Here is a 20,000-nt window from a genome sequence, read left to right on the forward strand (position 1 = left end):
GGGTTGGGTTGGGTGGGGTTGGGGTGGGGTGGGTGGGGAGATAGAAAAGGAAAAGGGGAGCGGGGGGACAAAACAACCACCCAAGCCTACCTGTTTACTGTTCCTGCGTCGGCGGGCATAAGAGAGAGGGAGAAAGAGAGGGATTAGACTAGGCTGTGAGGGTCAAGATACAATGGGTCAGAGGGAAGAAAATATGTTAGTGATTACATTAAAGGTATTACAAGTAGCGATTACATTACAGGTATTACAAGTATCACTGTACTCTTACCATAAAAGTTACAGCAGAGGAAGTACAAATATTAGCGATTACATTAAAGCATTACAAATATTAATGTACTATGACCATTACAAGTTAGTGAATGAAAGAGGAGTACATGAGTCAGTGATTACATTAGTCGTTACACTTATCAATGTACTCTTTACCACTACAACTATTACAGCTATTATTACTACCACTACCGCTATTACTATCATTATTCAAGGCAGGGGGAGCTGTTATCCTGGGCATCTGTAATGGAATATAATTTGTTAGTAAGATTAAGGCAAACATGAGGTGCCGTGAACAAATAGTGGTTACATGCAGGGTGGAATAAGAATGAGTGAGAGAGAGAGAGAAAGAGAGAGAGAGAGAGAGAGAGAGAGAGATGCATCGTGTGTACGTTACATAAAACCCTCTTATCATATACGTATTCATATTAACCCTTTCAGTACCTTAGTTTATATGCAGGCTAAGAGAAGATCATGCTGAGAGAGAGAGAGAGAGAGAGAGAGAGAGAGAGAGAATCCTAGCAATCTCAGATCCTTCTATTATTGAATTTACATTTATTCTAATTAAACTTAAACTAACACCAAACGATTTAGTTCTTCGAGTGAAAATCTAACTCTCAAAGAATACAAAATTATTCTCTGCTATCAGTATACCTAGGAATTTTATTTAGAGAAGCAGCAGGGGGGTTAGCTAAATCGAAAACAAACAATCAAACAGTCAATGAATATATGTCTCCCCAGAAAAATAAATCTCTGAATATAGCCAAAAAGAATCAGAATAAATTTACTGTGGACATTTAACACGATCTTCTCATCACACATACAGGTGAGAAATAAATACCTGTGGATTAAGAGGATCACCTGCCCTGCTTCTCATCAGACAATCAGGTGACGAAATAGAATCAGAGTTAATTACAATGCACAACAGCATGCAATCAAACTGCTCATCTCATCAGCCATGCAGAACCACACACCCCACTCGTCCTTCCACGCCCAATGATGGTACAGAAGTATAGCAGTTACAGAATATACATCATTAAATAACTAGATGAATACATAAATAAATCCATTCATATCTAATCACTATGCATCACACACCGCAATCAAACTCTTTTTCATCTCATCAGTCATGCAAGCGAACCACGCACCCTAATTCTCCTTCCACGCACCCCAGTCCTCTTCCACGCACCCCAATCCTCCTTCCATGTACCCCAATCCTCCTTCCACGCACTCCAGTCCTCTTCCACGCACACCAATCCTCCTTCCACGCACAGCAAACCTAATCCACGCACCCCAATGCTCCTCCACGCACCCTAGTCTTCTTCCATGCACTCCAGTCCTCTTCCACGCACCTAATCTTCCTTCCACGCACCCCAGTCCTCTTCCAGGTACCCAATCCTCCTTCCACGCACTCCAGTCCTCTTCCACGCACCCCAATCTTCCGTTCACACACCCAGTTCTTTTCCACGCACCTCAATCCTCCTTCCACGCACCCCAATCCTCTTCCACGCATCGCAATCTTCCTTTCATGCACCCAAATCCTCCTTCCATGCACCCCAATCTTCCTTCCACGCACGCCCCTCGCACCTCCATTCGTAAACAACGCACTTCAGACCCTCACACACTCACACTCGCCCCTCGTAAAGTGCAGGTAGGCCCGTGAGATTTGTTTCGTGTTCAGTACCTGTGGAATATTAATTAAGTGGAGGTGGAGGAAGTGGAGGTGGAGGAGGTGGAGGAGATGGAGGTGGTGGACTTCTAACCCGGAATAAATGATGGATATTCTGTTTATTGCGATGGTTTCTCTCTCTGGCTCTGTCTCTGTCTGTCTGTCTGTCTGTCTGTCTGTCTCTCTCTCTCTCTCTCTCTCTCTCTCTCTCTCTCTTTTATTCTGGTTGCATCTTCTCTGCCTCGCCTCTCCATCTTTACACACACACACACACACACACACACACACACACACACACACACACACACACAGTAAGAACCCCCATTTAAACCCCCTCACGTTCAACCATAACACATCAGTAAATCGTGTTTTAATAGAGCTGGGCCACGATTCCAACCCCCCCTCTCCCTCTCCCCCTCTCTCCCCCCTCCCCTCGTCTTCCCCCTGCTTTCCTTTCTTCTCCCCTTCCCCATCCTTCCCCTCCTTGTCCTCTCCCTCCTTCCCCTCCATTTCCCTTCCCTTTCTCCTACCTCCTCCTTACCTCTTCCACCCTTCCCTCCTTCTCCCCTAACCTTTCTCCTCCCTCCATCCATCCCTTCCTTCTCCCCTCCCCCTCTCCCCCCTTCTCCCTCTCCCCCTCTCCTTCTCCCCTCCCTTTCTCTCTCTCTCTCTCTCTCTCTCTCTCTCTCTCTCTCTCTCTCTCTCTCTCTCACCGGTCAGACTCTAAGGTAAAGTTTGTTAGCCCCTTTGTTCCTGTTTATCCAGCAGTAAAATTTGGGACCTGCATCGTACATTGAACAAGCTACTTCGGGTCGTATTCTAAGGGAAAATTGGGTCTTAGAAAAATTGAGAGTCTGCCTGAATGACCTTCGTGCAGTTGATAGGCATTTGCAAGTCCTCTTATTCTTGTTTTTTTTTTTTTATCTTTCTTCTTCTTCTTCTTCACCATCACATTTATCATCTTTATCTTCTTCATCAACACCATCATCATCATCATCATCTTCTTCCTCTTTCCTTCTCTCCCCTCCACATCCTCCCCTTCTCGCTCCCCCCCTCTTGACCCCATTCCCCCCGTCATCACAATCAACATCATCATCATCATAATCTTCGTCATCCTCGTCATCATCGTCTTTTTCTTCTTCCTCCTCCCTTCCCTCCCCTCCACAACATCCTCCCCTTCCCGTTCTCTTCCCCCTCCTCCCCTGCTCCCATCCCCTGTCATCACCATCATCATCATTTTCTTCTTCCTCTCCCCTTCTCTCCCCCCTCCCTTCCCTCCTCTCCCACCCTTACCCACCACACTCCCCCCTCCCTTCTCCCGTCCCCTCTTTTCCCTCTTCTCCCACCCTCACCCTCCACACCCCCTTCCCTTCTCCCTTCCCTTCCCCCATCCCCCCATCAATACAGACATTCCCTGGCAGCTCACGAACCCAATCTAATGAACCACTTGAGCCTCATCTGTGTCCTCACCCTACCCTGCCATGAGCTGGGTCGGGGTTCACAAACTTGCGATTAATTACCCTCTTCTAATGGGATATGGCCAATTAGGGTTTAAATCCAAGGAGTGGTTTATTACTGCTCGCAACTGAATCGGCAGAGAGGTGGCCTGCAATCCTAATGGGCCCAGGTTCGAATCCCGGTTGGAGCAGGGAACAGTTTAAGGGTTTGAATTTCATTGAGGAACACTACTGATATACCAGAAGACCCGCCGACATATCGTAAAAATACCCCCGCTAATACCAATACGCCAGCCCTGTATGAGACAGCCCTAGCATGTACTCAATATGGACGGTGGGTATAAACGCTGAAGTGGTGACATGTGGAGGTTGTATGGAATGAAGGAGGACTACACATTAAAAAAGAAGAAGAAGAAGAAGAAGAAGAGACATAGGCGGTTTCTTCTACTTCTTCGTGCCAAAAAAACAGTAACACTTGATAATTTTTGTTCAGTGCATACTATTTTCCTTTCTCTCTCTCTCTCTCTCTCTCTCTCTCTCTCTCTCTCTCTTTTTCTCTCTCTCTCTCTCTCTCTCTCTCTTTCAGACTGAGCAAGGCGAAGGATAATTCTATATTCTACTTGTCCTTCCCATAAAACCAATTACAGTTGCGATTGAAAGTTTGTCGTAAATTAATTAGTGAACCTGACCCCTGTTTTACAATTGCCTGGCTTCTTAATTGCCTTGTTCTGCACTGTCCTTGTTCTGTAATTGCCTTGTTCTGTATTGTCCTGCCCTGTTTATCATTGCCTTTTCATGCCCTGCTTTGCTACTATCCTTTTCTGTCTTCTTCTATGCTCTGTTCTGTTCATCAGTGCCTTGCCTAGTTCTTGTTTTACTCCATGATATTGTAACCTGTTCTTTTATTCCTTGCCTTTGCCCTGTTTACTCTTTTGTTTTGATATGCCCTCCACTGTCCTTCACTTCTTTGTCTTTTCCTTGCCCTGATCTTGTTTAATGCCTTGATATCCTTCGCTATTCATCATTGCCTTCCCTACCTCTTGTCTTCATCTGTAATATCTTCTCCCATATTCACCAGCTTCTTGTCTACGTCTTGTCTCGTTCTGCTGTGTCTTGCCCTCCTCACCAATGCCCTCCTTTCCTCTAGTCTTCGTCTGCAGTTCTCTATCCTGTTCATTAGTGCCTTATCAAGCTTGTCTTCCTTGTAATGTCCTCTCCCCTGTTCACCAATGTCTCCCCCTCTACACTAATCTCCTGCCTTGTTCATATACTCCCTTCCCTCTTCTTGCCTTGTTCAGCGATGCAAGAGCTTTAAAAATCCAAGGTGATTAGTGCCAGCAGCGACTGGAATCCTGCTGCTCAACCACAAGATATCAGGGATGCGTGGGAAATACTTTAGATTCTCAGCAAAACGGTAAAATTATGGTACCAGTGTGTAGTAGACGGTATGCAAAAATTATCAGACTCAAATGATGGAACTGTCACATTAAAAAATATAATAAACAAACACCCCAATTAACAAAAGTACCGGGTCATTAGGAATAAAAATAATGAAGATAAGAATTTCATCATTCGTAGTAAAGCTTAAAAAAATAAAGAAGTTAATCCATTAATCAGTCTTGTTCCCTTCAGCCAGAGGATATAAAGTCAAAGAAACAACTATCTTCCTTGTCTCGTCTGAAGGAAATTTACAACGGACGAAGTACAGTGAAAACCCAAGTCTCTACCAGTGTGTGTTTCAGATGGTTCGATTTTTCTCCTATGTATTCGTCAGGCTTTGGGAAGATACTTGAGTCTCTGTCCGTATTCTGCGTTTTCTTCAGGCTAGCGATCTTGAATATGGTTCTCTGTTATCTTGTTTTTGTTTTTGCTTGGAGGGAACAATTTTACGGGCTTCTGGCCTTGGGTTCCTTCTTCCTTACATTAAAAAAACGGTAAATAAATCCATCCAACGATTTTATTCAAGTCTTGTACCGACGGACATGATCGTGGGAATATCCAACCTCTCCAGTTCGAAAAAATCTCACCTATATAAGATTAAAATGGCTGGCTAGAACTGACAACAACAAAAAAATAACTTCTAGATATAAGGAGTTGTTTCGAGGGAAGTTAATATCCTTTCCTCCCTCCCTCCCTCCCTCCCTCTCTCTCCACCTTCTAACCTCACGTGATGCATCTCTCCCCAACCCCTCCCAACCCCCCCCTTCCCACCTCCAAATACAGGCGTCCTCCAGGTCTGAGCACAATGGGGGAGGGTTCAAGTGGGTTTCTTTCTTCTCGTGACTCATCCAGACCATCAAAAGAATCGAACCCAAACATGGAAAAAAAATCACCGAATCTGCTATATCACCTTTTTCTCTCTCTTTTTTTTTTTTTAACTCTTTTGGACTTCCTCGGTGCATTTATTCCCCCAACCACTTCACTACGATGAGGTACTTAAATGGATGTCAGTACGAGGTTAGGACTAGGAAAATATAGCTAAGAAAAACCAAAAATAAAAAATGGGGAAAGTGAACGACAGGAAAACTAGAAACTATTATTTTATTTTATTTTTGCTGTCTTTTAATTTTCCTATTTTATCATTTTTTTCCTAGTCTTTTATCAACTTAGTTCTGACACCATTGTACTTTATTCCTTTATCTATCTATCTATCTACCTATCTATCTATCTATCTATCTATCTATCTATCTAATAGTGTATCTTCTTTCAGTTCTTTTTCTTGCCATCTCCAGACGATCCCACTCATCTTAGGAGACTTAGAACTAGAGGGGTTAGATAGGGTTAGAGACGGCCTTCAACCTTTTCACCCCGAGAGCTATTTCCTAAGCAAAAAAATCGTCTAGTACCAGTAAGAGTAACCTAAAAATGCATCGTCGGTCTGAAGGGGTTTATTTCCTTAGCTGTCTAGTACTATTTCTCAGTTTACTTCACTGCCTCGTTCTGTTCCGCTGATTATCCTTTTCTGCAATTTCTGATCTGTTCTGCAATTGTTCTGAACTGTTATGCAATGTACTGTAATGTTCTTCAATGTCCAATCTTGTCGTGAAGTGTTCTGTCCTGTTCTGCAATATTCTGTCCTGTTCTGCAATATCCTGTTCTGCAATGTTCTGTCCTATTGTGCAATAATATGTCCTGTTCTGCAATATTGTCCTGTTCTGCAATATTGTCCTGTTCTGCAATATTGTCTTGTTCTGCAATATTGTCCTGTTCTGCAATATCGTCGTGTTCTGCAATATTGTCCTGTTCCGCAATATCCTGTTCTGCAATATTGTCCTGTTCTGCAATATTGTCCTGTTCTGCAATATCCTGTTCTGCAATTTCCTTCCCTCTTCCTCAGTGCCTTGTTATGTATTCCCAAAAATACTGCCCTGAACTACAATCACTGACCTGTTTTGCAAAGCCTCTCTCTCTCTCTCTCTCTCTCTCTCTCTCTGGCCAACCTTATCGAGTATTCCCCCCCCCCTCGCTGTGTGACCTTGTGCGACCTTACTGTTCTTTCTCCTCCCTTTAGAGTTCCTTATATTCCCTTGACCTACCCTTTGTTTGGATTAGAATTATAAATTACATTACAAGGCGATTAAATTAACCTTAGAAATTACGTAACACCGAGACGCGTTTGATTTATTCTGAGAGTTTGAAATATTCTTTGGAAATATTCGTAAATGATGGCGTGTTTTTTTTTATATATAATTATTTCCGCCGTCAAACTATTTTTTTTTTCTTTTAAGGAAGACTCGTACTGAAAGGGTTAATGAAGGTATAATATGAAAATTCGATTAACCACTGAAATATAACAACAAAATATAGTTATGGATGAAGGCACACACACACACACACACACACACACAGTTTTAGATGGCTAGGCAGGTAGACAGACGGATAGACCGAGAAAGATAAAGAGATGGGTAGACAGAAACAAGGAAACAGGCAGATAGATAAACATATAGATAAAAAAATAGATTGATAGACAGATAGATACAGAAAAAAAGAAACATAGATAGATAGACAGATAGATAGATACCGTAGATAGATAGATAGACAGATAGATAGACAGAAAGAAAAATAGATTATAGGGAAAGGTGATCGTAATGAGAAGGCATCAAGATAGATTCACTGCCCATTTACTCTTGAACGAATATTAAAGAAACAGAACTGAATTACTGGAGAAAAAAAAAACATGAAAAGGCGAACTCCAAAAGGCTTATCTGATATTTACTCTTAAAGGAAAAAAATAAAACAAACAAATGAAGGAGGAAATTCGATCAAATGTTATTCTTCGCGTGAAAAAGTGCGTTGTCGTGTGTGTGTGTGTGTGTGTGTGTGTGAGAGAGAGAGAGAGAGAGAGAGAGACGCTTCGCCACCCAAGCATACAGATAAAACACTGATAAGGGTCGAGCAAATAGGAGAGAGAGAGAGAGAGAGAGAGAGAGAGAGAGAGAGAGAGAGAGAGAAATAACACTCTCCCTGAAAATAAACCTAATTTTTTACTTCTTAAAAATTTGCCCCTCTTCTGCTTGTGTGTGTGTGTGTGTGTGTGTGTGTGTGTGTGTGTGTGTGTGTGTGTGTGTGTGTGTGTGTGTGTGTGTGTGTGTGTGTGTCTATGAACATGTGCGTGTGTGTGCATATGAGTCTACATATTATACTTATAAGTATGTATGAGCCTCTATGTGTGTGCATCTGCATGTGTGCGAATACAAAACTGTGCAAGTGTGTGTGCACATGCATATGAATGTAACAGCACTGCATATATGTGCGTGTGTGTGCGTGCCTCCGCTGGTGCTTGTACGTGTATGAATGTGCACGTGTGTGGCGGAGTTTTATTTATGTGTATGTCTTGGGGTGTGGAGGGTGAGGGCGTATGGAGCAGGGTTAGGAGGGGTCAAAGGCAGGGCCATATTTGCAAAACTTTCGTCAACATTAGTTTTGTATAATATCTTTTGTATAATATTTTTCTCTGTAATATCTTTTTTCTATAATATATTTCTGTATAATATCTTTTTCATATACTGTTGTCTTCATTCATACCTCTACCATGCACCTCACACCCAAGCTTGAGTGAATATATTTAAGCTTAATTTCGGTGGATGGCTATTGTATTGTCCCTGCATCTTTCATGATTTCCTTCCTTCTCATTTTCATCTCTCTTCCAAACACTTTTCAAATTGGTGTCATTCTTTTTCATTTCTACATCATATCGCTTCAGACTTGGCACAATTTTTCTTTTCATAACCTCAGGCGCTTTAAGATGAAGAAGGAGGAAGAACAGGAGGAGGAGGAGGAAGAGGAGAAAAACAAAAAAGCAGAAAAAACGAGGAGGGAGAAATAGTAATAGTAATAATAATAATAATAATAATAATAATAATGATAGTAATAAAAGAAAATGGCCAAGTTTAAGGATATTTTTTTCTCCTTTCCACTCTAACTTTTTTTCTGATGGTAAATTCTGCAGCTTCTTCAAGACGTTTACACTTTAATTCATTTCGCTTGAGATTTCCCGTTCCTGGCCTGGCTTTCTCGCTCCCATCCTCCTCCGTCCTCACGTTCTCTCCTTCCTCTCTCCCCTTCCGTTCTTGTTTTTAGCTACGCCTCTCTCTCTCTCTCTCTCTCTCTCTCTCTCTCTCTCTCTCTCTCAAATGTATCGCTAAGCATTTTCTCTTTAAGAATTAATGGGTAAAAATCCTCACGTTGTCTTCTCCTTACCCATCCATCCTTCTAAATCCATCCTCCTCTCCATCCATCCTCCTATCCTCCCTCCTGTTTTCCTCCCATCTTCCCCACTATCCTCCTCCCATTTTCCTCCACCTACTTGCCTTCTCTCCCTCCATCTTCCTCCCCATCCACTCTTCCCTTCCATCCACCTCACCTATCCAACCATCCTCCTTTCTTCCCAGCTTCCTACTTACCCATTATCCTTCTCTCCCATACAGCATCCCCCCTTCCTATCCTTTCTCCCCATTCTGCATCCCTCCTATCTTCAGTCTTCCCCACCCCTTCTCTGTTCTATGCTCCCCTCCCCCCATCCATCCCCACACCCAACTTTCCCAGCCGTTCTCCCTTCTGCTAAGCTCCCCACTATCCACCCCATCCATCTCCCCCTCCTCCCCACCCTCACCCCAATCTTCCCTCCCCATAGGTACTGAAGGTTCCGTGGCACATCTTCCTAAGCTATTTATTTTGCCCATTGCACTTTAAACTAACCAAATCTCTCTCATATAGACATAATTTGGATCGGCAATATACATGAAAATACTGAAACTGAAGAGGCAAAATAAATCGCTTAGGAAGAGGTGTTAAGAAGGTTCCCAGACGGATGAGAACAGGACCCATAACCTTCCTCCTTCACATGTTCCATCTTAGTCTGATGTTACTGTTGCGTCCCGGAGCTCTACGTCGCGCTACTTGCCTCCGTTACGTCACTTCCGTCACACCTGTTGCTCTCCGGGGGTTACCTGGCCGGAACGCTAATTACCTGTTTACGTGAGACTACCCAGACGTGGCAGCGGGAGAACGACAGGTGTTTTCACTACTAACATATGTCAATATCGTTGCCGGCACTACTACTTTTACTATTATTACTATTACTACTATTCCTACCATTACTATTACTACTACTACTGCTACAACTAAAGTCTGTAGTAAGATTGTAACACATTAATTAAAACACATTATTCCTATCCCTGAGCTACGTGAAATAAACTTGTAAAGAATGAAAATCTGGGCCAAGTTAAGATGAAAGCAGTGAACATAAAACATTTTCCAAGCACTCTGTTCAAGATTCATGCATATATTTTTAATTCTCTGAGGCTATGAATGAAGGAAGGAAACTATACAATCAGTCACTTACACACACACACACACACACACACACACACACACACACACACACACAATCAGCCAGCAACATAAGTCCAGTCTATCCTGCCTCTCTCTCCATGCATCTTAACAATCAGCTCCAGTAATCCGCAATAACCGAATCTGACGACTTGATGTGGCCGGAGATCACTACCATCACGTGCATTGAAATTACCACACAACTTGAGTCCTACAAAACCAGAAAAGGAGACAGAACTTATGTCGTTGACTGTACTTCACATGTATCACTAGCATAACATCGTGTACCGTGAATCATACTAATGTTCCTTAAGTTCTTCACCCACTGAAATTAATGTTACTGAATATAGTACCTAAATATAAAGATAATGAAAAAAAAAATCGAAATACAAGATCACAGGAGGTATTTGGACACACACACACACACACACACACACACACACACACACACACACACACACACACACATTCCTTTCCACCCGGCTAGCCCTGATAAAGGCATCCCTGTCACATCACAAATTAGACTGTTGGTATTAATATCCAGCCGATGATGCGTGTGGCGCCGTCTGTTGCGCGTGGGTAAACTTAGGGATTGGGGAATAGGTCTGTGTGGTCTGTATAATCCTCTCTCTCTCTCTCTCTCTCTCTCTCTCTCTCTCTCTCTGCATGGCTGCCTCTCCAAGAATGAAGCTTTTTAACCCCTAGAAGACAAAGGCGTGAGAGGCGTCTGGGGGCGAGAGAGAGAGAGAGAGAGAGAGAGAGAATCTTTGTGTGTGTGTGTGTGTGTGTGTGTGTGTGTGTGTGTGTGTGTGTGTGTGTGTGTGTGTGTGTGTGTGTGTGGTTTCTTTCAGTAGTGTGCACATTTTTACCTCCACCACAGAAAGGAAGAATCTATATGATGGGTAGATTATGAAGCAAATTTGGAATTATATTTCTCTCTGCGTACCTATCAATTCTTTCTCACCTTTGTTCGTTTACCTGTCTATCTATCTATCGTCAGACGCATTAATCCCATAAACTGTGGCCACACACAAATAGCCTCCACGTCAACCTGCCCCCCCCCCCCATCTGTCCGCCCTCTCTCCAACTCATACCCCCTTCTTCTCTGACATACAACTCCACCCCATCCCTCCATCTCATCCTTGGTCTGTGTTTGTACTAAGGTAAAATATTCCATTGCACTCCAGACGGTTTAATTCTTAACTGAGAGAAATCCCATACAGTCATAAAGTAAAGTGTTTACAGACTGGCAAATAATGCTTCAGTCCCTTTAGAGTTTAGCCTGGTGTCGTCATTTTTAACCTACTGTTGCTGCTCCTAGACGATTTCTACTCACCTAAAAAAATCGTACTGAAGGAGCTGATAAAAGTCGCTTCTAAACCCTTTAGCTCAAACAACCTTTCTGTAGCTGAGTAAAATATTCTCCTCTTATCAAGAACAAAGTATAAAACATGTCCTTAGGGTGCAGAGGATAACTTCGTAACCCCTTCAGGTCCATGACGAATTTTTCTATTTTTATGGACGCCCAAAACGTAGCGACTGTGACTGAGTACGTTTTATTTATGTATCCCTGTATGTACTTACGTTAAAATATGATTTGGGTCAAACCTGTAGAGATGAGAAAAAGGGAACTATATTTCGTGCCAGTTGATCAAAGGTCCAAGTTTGGGTGTGCCGTAGCTGTACTCTCAGGGCTCTTTTAATCATGTTACGTGTGCCAACGAAATTGAACTTAAGTTACGTATTCGCTCATGTACGTTTGACTGTTTCACTCTGTACAACATATTTTTAAAAGTTGATATCGGTTTTCAATTAAATCTGGTGGACAGGTGAACAGTGAGTTAAGAAAGTGTTGATTGGATTTGAAGGTGGAGCCGGATTCGGATGCCAAAATGAATCATAAATTTTAGTGACGCGGGCGGAGGTATGCGGGTTCTGATATGAAACAGGGCAGATTGGGACCGTAGAAATAATTGAATATTCGAGCCCGTAAAAGTATTCGTCAGCGAGGAAAACTGAATTACAATAGAAAATCCTAAATCTTAATGACATTGGCGGAGGCATCCTTCCTCCAGAAGCTTTTTAGTATTTTTCCTACAACCATGAGATTTTACTTGGAAGACCTCTCTTGGTGAAGAAACAAATAAAAACTGTATACACTCTTAACCCATTCAGTTCAAAAAGCATATCGAATAGTGTTAGCAAGAATAAACAACATAATTCTTCGTGGTGAAAGAGGAACTCGTTTAAGAATTCTCTCAGTTGGGCAAAATTGTTAAGGGTCAGCCTGAATTAAAGAGGCAGCGGATCCACGGCAACGAAAAGTTTAATCTAGGTAACTTTAAACCCCTTTCACTAATAGGAAAATCTCAGCTGAATAAAATCCTCTGATGTTTGACTTAGCACAACACCCAAGCCCTGGTCTCGGTCAGGACTTGGCTCATTTCGGTCTGGATCCGCTCTCGACCCCATGTTCTTCTTGTTGTCTGTCTCGGTCCAGTTCTTTCCGTCTCAAGTTACTTTTTCTTCCTTCCAAGACAATTTTCGGCTCCAGTTCTTTCTCCATTGTGAATGGCTTTGGCTCTCACGATCTTACCGGGTTTTCTATCTTTAACTTTGCCTCTCGTCTCTTATTTTTCATTGTCTCTCTTTTATCTTCTTGTTTCATTCTTTATCATTCTTCTTCATTCTTCTGACATGTTATTACCAGGTCTTCTGTCCTTAACTTTCCCTCTTGTCTCTCTTCTTTTCATTCTGTCACTCTCCTCTTTCATTCTTGCTCATTCTTTTCATTCTATTCTTACCTGTGATCCTCCTCCACCTGTCATTCTATTTACCTTGTGATCTTAAATAGCATGTACCTTTTATTTCACCTTTTCATTCTATCATTCTATTATCTTTTCCTTATTTGTTCATTCTTTTCACTGTTTTTCTTTTTCTTCTTGTGTTCCATCTCTATTTTTGTCTTGTTATTTTTCTTCTTTTTCCTGTCTTCCTTTCCCTCTCCTCTTTCTCACTACATCATTCTCTTATCTTTACCTTGATGAGGTGTATTCATTCTCGATCATTCTCTCGACTCAACTTGTCCTCATTTCTTCATTTTCCTCTCTCTCTCTCTCTCTCTCTCTCTCTCTCTCTCTCTCTCTCTCATCTATATATCTATCTATCCATCCATATCTATCCATCTATTGATCTGTTAATTCTATTAATCACTATCCTTCTATTTACTATTCACCTCTCTCTCTCTCTCTCTCTCTCTCTCTCTCTCTCTCTCTCTCTCTCTCTCTCTCTCTCGTTGTCCCACTCAGAGGTCACACACAAAAGAAAGAGTAATTTTCCATTCACCAATCCATCCATTAAGGAGATTATCAACTCAGCGATTTGGTCATTTGGATTAGGCCAGGATGAGGGCGCTTGTTAGGGTGCAGAGGAAGACGGATGGATGGATAGATGGATGCATGGATGGATAGATATTTGAGTCGCTTGAGGAAATGGATGGATGGATGGCTGGATGGATGGATGATTGGTTGGATGGATATTTGTGTGGATGGATGGATGATTGGTTGGATGGATATTTGTGTGGATGGATGGATGATTGGTTGGATGGATATTTGTGTGGATGGATCGATGGATGGATATTTAAATGGATGGATGGATGGATGGTTGGATAGTTGGATGGCCTGATGGTTGGGTGGATTGATGGATGGATATTTAAGTTGATGGATGGATATTTATGTGGATGGATGGATGGATGGATGGATGGATGGATGGTTGATCTGATGGACGAATGTATGGGAAGATAGATGATTGCAAAAACAAATGGGTGCTTCACTTTAAATAATAATAATAATAATGATAATAATAATAATAACAACAACAACCCAGGAACCAACCCCTCCCAAACAAAACATAACACACCTAACGAAAAAAGACCAGAGACCAAAATCAACCAAAAGACCGAAAGTAGCCAAGCGGACCGTGAACCGAGAGTGGACCGAGGGACCGAAGAGAACCCAGGGACCACCCGAAAGAAGTGTCCCGGACCGAGAATAACCCTGGGACCACCCGAGAAAGGCGTCCCAGACCGAATTCTGAAGCAGCCGGTCTCCCTCTGCTATGATGGGAGAGACAGTGGAACAAATGAAGGTTATTAGGCGTGTCTCCGGTTCTGGGGTAAGGTTCTCTCTCTCTCTCTCTCTCTCTCTCTCTCTCTCTCTCTCTCTCTCTCTCTCTCTCTCTCTCTCTCTCATCATCATCATCATCATCATCATCATCATCATCAGTCCCTTTCATCTCCCTTGCTTATCTCTTTCACTTCACACCTATTTCACTCTCTCTTTCTACTCCCTTTTTCTTTCCTTCACTTCTACCCATTTCTTTCTCCTCCCTTCCCCCTCCTCCTCCTCCTCCTCCTCCTTCTCCATTTCTTCCTCTTCTTCGGTATTTCTTTCCTCCCTCTCTCCCTCTCCTTTCCTTCTCTCTCGTCACTTTCCTTCCTTCTTAAAACATCTCCCTACCCTCCGGCAATTTCATACGCAGTTTCTCTCTCTCTCTCTCTCTCTCTCTCTCTCCTCTTTACTCTCTTTTTTCCAGTTTTCTTCGTTTTCTCTTTCTTTTCCTCGTCTTTCCCTATGCTTTCTCTCTCCTGCCGACCTTCTTTCCGCCTCCTCAACTTGTCTGTCTGTCTGTCTATTTGTCTGTCTGTCTGTCTTTCTGTCTGTCTAATCCCTCTTTCTCTCCCCTTTCTCTCGCTCCTCTGCCTTCTATTTCCTTTACGTTTTCTCTCCAGGTTCTCTTGCTTTTTAGATTATTTTCTGTCTATTGCATATTCTCTCTCTCTCTCTCTCCCTCTCTCTCTCTCTCTCTCAAAATAGGCCTATCCTTGCCTCGCTTGCCCTACCTAAGCCTACAGATTTCCCTACATAATACCCTGATCGTTTGCCTCAAGGGCTGGAGATGAAGGCCTAAGAGAGAGAGAGAGAGAGAGAGAGAGAGGCAGACAGACAGAAAGACAGAAGACAGTGTGTGTATTTATGTATGTATGTATGTATGTCCAAATATGTGTGTGTGTGTGTGTGTGTGTGTGTGTGTGTGTGTGTGTGTGTGTGTGTGTGAGAGGTCAGGAGGTGGAATAAAAGGGTGAGGATGAAAGGGTCAAAGGTCAACAAGAGAGGGGACTGAGAGAGAGGGAGATGTGTCATAAGAGATGGTGGTGGTGGTGGTGGTGAGAAAGAATGATAATGGTGGAGAAGAGAATGAATGGTGGGGAAGGTGGTGATGGGAAATATTGTTAGTGGTGGAGATTGCAGGAGAGAATGGTAGTGGGGTGATGACAGTAATGGTGATGGTGATGGAGGTGGTGATTATGGAGGCTCGAGGGGTTTTGATGGTGATGATGTTGGTGATTGTGATGGTGATGGTGATGGAGGTGGCGATGATGGCTTGAGGGGTTTTGATGGTGATGATGATGATGGTGATGGTGATGGTGATTCAGTACCGCTGTGTTGGTGAGGACAGTGACAATAATTATGTGATGATCGTAGTGATGATAGTGACGATGGAGGGGCGGAAAATAGTGACTCTGAGGCCTTTGAAAATGCTGGTGATGGTGACGGGGTTGATGGTGATGATGGTGATGGTGGCGGTGGACAAAATGGTGATTGCGGTGATGATAATGAAGAATGGTGAAGAGGGTAATGATGACAAAAAAAAAATCTATAAGAAAAAATTGGTAATGATGATGGTGTTGATGTGAATGATGTGTTGATGTTAGAGATGGTGAACTTGCCTAACTTAACCTAACCCAATCTGCTCTAAATCAACCTAGCTTAATATAATCTAGTTTTGTTTATGTTAATCCGTCTTTCTTGAGTATACCATTACAAAAATTACGAAGACAAGAGGGCACAGTAGTTGAGCACAGTAGCAAAGTACAACAGTAGCATGAAACAGCGGAGTAGGTGCAACAGGAAGGTACTGTGCAAGATGGAAGGTTTCAGTGGCAGGGTACAGCACCATCAGGGCAAGGTACAGCAGCAGCAGGGTAGGGTACAGCGGCAATAGGGAAGGGCAGGATAGGGTATATCAGCAGTAAGGAAGGGCAAAGGAGAGTACAGCATGGCAGGGCACGGTATAGCTGGGCAGGACAGGGTACAGCGGGGCAGGGCAAGGTACAGCAGCAGGGCAAAGCAGTGGAGTAGGGAGTGTACAGCAAGGCAGGGTACAGCAGCAGGAGCACCAGCAGCAGGAGCACCAGCAGCAGGGGAGGGAGTGGGTAAAATAACACAGTATCTGGGATGAGTTACGTCCCAACCACAAATGGCTTGTGGCGACCTTATTTACATACCCTGCCTCCCTCCCTGCTCCTTCCCTCCCTCTCTCCCTGCTCCCTCCCTCCTTACTACCCTCTCTCCTGCTCCTTAAGGTCCCTCCCGGCTCCCCATTGCTCCCTACTGCTCCCTCTTTCTCCCATCTTTTCATTCATGCTTATACCTTCCTCCTTGTCCACATTACTACAACAATTACATCGGCTACTACTACTATTACTACTACTACTGCTACTACTGCTACTACCACTATTATTTCTACTACTACTACCGTTATTGCCAGTACAATAACAACATCTACTACTACTTCTACTACTACTACTTTTATTGCCATCACTATAACAACAACAACAACAACTACTACTACTACTACTACTAATTATAATAATAATAATAATAATAATAATAATAATAATAATAATAATAAAAATAATAATAATAATAATGCAACGTCACCATTGCTATTTCTTCCTTCGTCGTCTTACATTCTATCCTTTTCCTTCTGTTTCTCCTCCTCCTCCTCCTCCTCCTCCTCCTCCTCCTCCTCCTCCTCCTCCTCCTCCTCCTCCTCCTCCTCCTCCTCCTCCTCCTCCTCCACCTCCTCCTGCTCAGTAAATCTGGAGGTTAAGTGGTGAGGAGAGATTAAGTTAGGATAGGTGGGAGAGGGATAGCTGCCTGGCCATTCCTCCTCCCCTCCACTACCTCCAGCCTGCCTCACCACACACCTGCCTCACTACACACCTGTTTCACCACACACCTGCCTTACAACACTGCCTCACTACACACCTGTTTCACCACACACCTGCCTCACCACACACCTGCCTCACCACACGCCTGCCTCACCACACACCTGTCTTACCACACACCTGCCTCACCACACACCTGCCTCACCACGCACCTGCTTCACCACACACCTGCCTCACCACACACCCGCTTCACCACACCTGCCTCTCATTTAGTTTCCTGCCTCACCATACCTATCTGCCTCATCACATCTTTTACCTGTTCATACCTTTTCCTGCCCAACTATACACCTGTCTGCCTATCCACATGGCTGCCTTTTTCGTCATACACCTGCTCTCTTCATAATACATCTGCCTACCTCACCAATATCTGCCTTACCCTCCATCTGCCTTACCATACCTTCCTGCCTCACCCTACCTGCCTATATCATCACCATTTGCTTCACCACAACTGCCTGCTTCACCACTATGTTCCTCACCACCATCTGCCTTACCATACCTTCCTGCCTCGCCACTGCCTGCCTACATCACCACCTCACCACAACTACCTGCTTCACCACACTGTTCCTCAACACCATCTGGCTCACCACTACCTTCCTCTCCATCTGACTGCCTCACCACTACCTTCCTCTCCATCTGACTGCCTCACCACTCCTATCCTCGTCATTGTCTGCCTCACCATATGCCTGCCTGCCTATTTAACCACACACCTGCCTACCTCACCACACATCTGCCTATGCCACACACATGCCTACCTCATCTGGCACAATCACCACACACCTGCATCATACATTAACTAAGATCATCACATATATGCCTAGTTCTTGTATCTCTGCCTCACCACACTGCCTAACCACAGTGCACACCATATTCCCTGCCTCACCACACTTCCTAACCACAGTGCACACCATATTCCCTGCCTCACCACACTTCCTCACAACATTGCTTCACCACACACACACACACACACACACACCCTGCCTCACCACACTGCTTCAGCGCACTGCATCATCATACTACCTCACCACACTGCCTCAACACACTTTCTCACCACACTGCTTCACCACACTGCCTCACCACACCACACTACCATACCACACTCTCACCACACCGCCTCACCACACCACACTACCATACCACACTTTCACCACACTGTCTCACCACACTGCCTAAGCAACAGTACCCCCCTGCCTCCCCTTCACATCTGCCTACCTCAGCTACGCATCTGCCTGTCTTAAAGGTATACTTGTTTGGCTCACTCCCACACCTGCCTCCCTGCCTCACCCACCCTCCAGCCACAACCATTCCTGCCTCACCCCTACGCCTGCCTCACTCCTACGCCTGCCTCACTCCTACGCCTGCCTCATCCCTAAGCCTTCACCACCCCTCCTGCCTCACCACTTCTATCTCACACCTCCTGCCTAACCCCCACATGCCTCCCTTCTCCTTCCCCATTCTTCCAGCCTCATCCTTCTGCCTCACCCACCCCTGCCTCACCCTCCTGCCTCACCCCTGCCTGACTCGTGAAAGGCCACATAAACTCATCCAGTAATTATTGGGTCCTTTAATCCTAGGGCCTATTCTCTCTCTCTCTCTCTCTCTCTCTCTCTCTCTCTCTCTCTCTCTCTCTCTCTTCTAATTCCTTTCTCCCCCTCCCTCAATCCTCCTCCTTTCTCCCCCCTTCCTCCCCCTCCTTTCTCTCCCCTTCCTCCCCCTTCCCTCCCTCCTTTCTCTCCCCTTCCTCCCCCTTCCCTCCCTCCTTTCTCTCCCCTTCCTCCCCTTTCCCTCCCCCTCCCCTTCCCCCTCCTCCACCCCTCTCCATCGCCTCTTATAAGCCCTGATGAGTATTAATTAACCGGGGGAGGATTTGCCAAGGTGGGGGTGTGGGGTGCCTGGGACTGAGGGGGGGAGGTTAGGAGGGAGGGAGGTTAGGAGGGGGGGAAGGTTAGGAGGGGGGGAGGATAGGAGACAAGGATATGTATTTGCAGGGGGGGTAGAGGGGAGAGATAAGGGGATAGGAGATGGATTGTGGGGAGAGGTGGGATAGTTGGGATAAACTGGGTAGAAAGCCAGGGGATTTGGGGAGGGATATTGGATAGGGTGAAGGATAGGAATGGTATGGGGTAGCGGGGAGTAGGGGAGGGATTGAGGATAGTGGGCAAGGACAGGGGGACAGGGGAAGTATAGGGAGCAGAGAGAGGTGAGATAAGAGATCAGCAGGGGGAGGGGAAGGGGGAGGGAGAAGCAGAGGGAGGGGGAAGGGGGGAAGCAGAGGGAGGAGGAGGGGGGAGGCAGAGGGAGGGGGAGGAACAGGGAGAAGGGATAGGCAGAAGGAAGGGGGAAGGGTACAACTGAGGCTGGGTAGGATGATGGGAGATAGTCAAGAAGTATGGAAGGAATAGGATAGGAATAAGGGTATAGAGATGGAATAGAAGGGGTGATAGGGATGAAGAGAAAGGAGTGGAATGAGGAAAGGAAAGATCTAGGAAGGGAGAGAGAGAGAGAGAGAGAGAGAGGGCTGAGATGGAGAGGGTTGGTAAAACTGAGAGGGGTATTGTGTGGCAAGGTGTGTGTAGAGAGAGACACACATGAAGAGCAATGAATGGGTGAATGGGATTACACATGAATGGACAGACGAATGGGTGAATCAATGCATGGGTAGACTGGAGTGGCTAATTACAGACAGACAGAGAAGGAGAGAGAGACA

The 20,000-nt window shown here is 44.5% G+C and overlaps 1 protein-coding gene across 1 annotated transcript in view; it reads right to left on the bottom strand.

The window, feature by feature from the left end:
- LOC145394130 (uncharacterized) overlaps positions 1–20,000 on the bottom strand; it is a 196,131-nt gene that overhangs the window by 8,195 nt on the left and 167,936 nt on the right. The gene's annotated exons all lie outside the window — the stretch shown is intronic.

The sequence above is a fragment of the Coenobita brevimanus genome, chromosome 26 (genome assembly GCF_032717465.1).
Source record: "Coenobita brevimanus isolate Jiangsu-jjx chromosome 26, ASM3271746v2, whole genome shotgun sequence".
Classification (NCBI taxonomy): domain Eukaryota; kingdom Metazoa; phylum Arthropoda; class Malacostraca; order Decapoda; family Coenobitidae; genus Coenobita; species Coenobita brevimanus.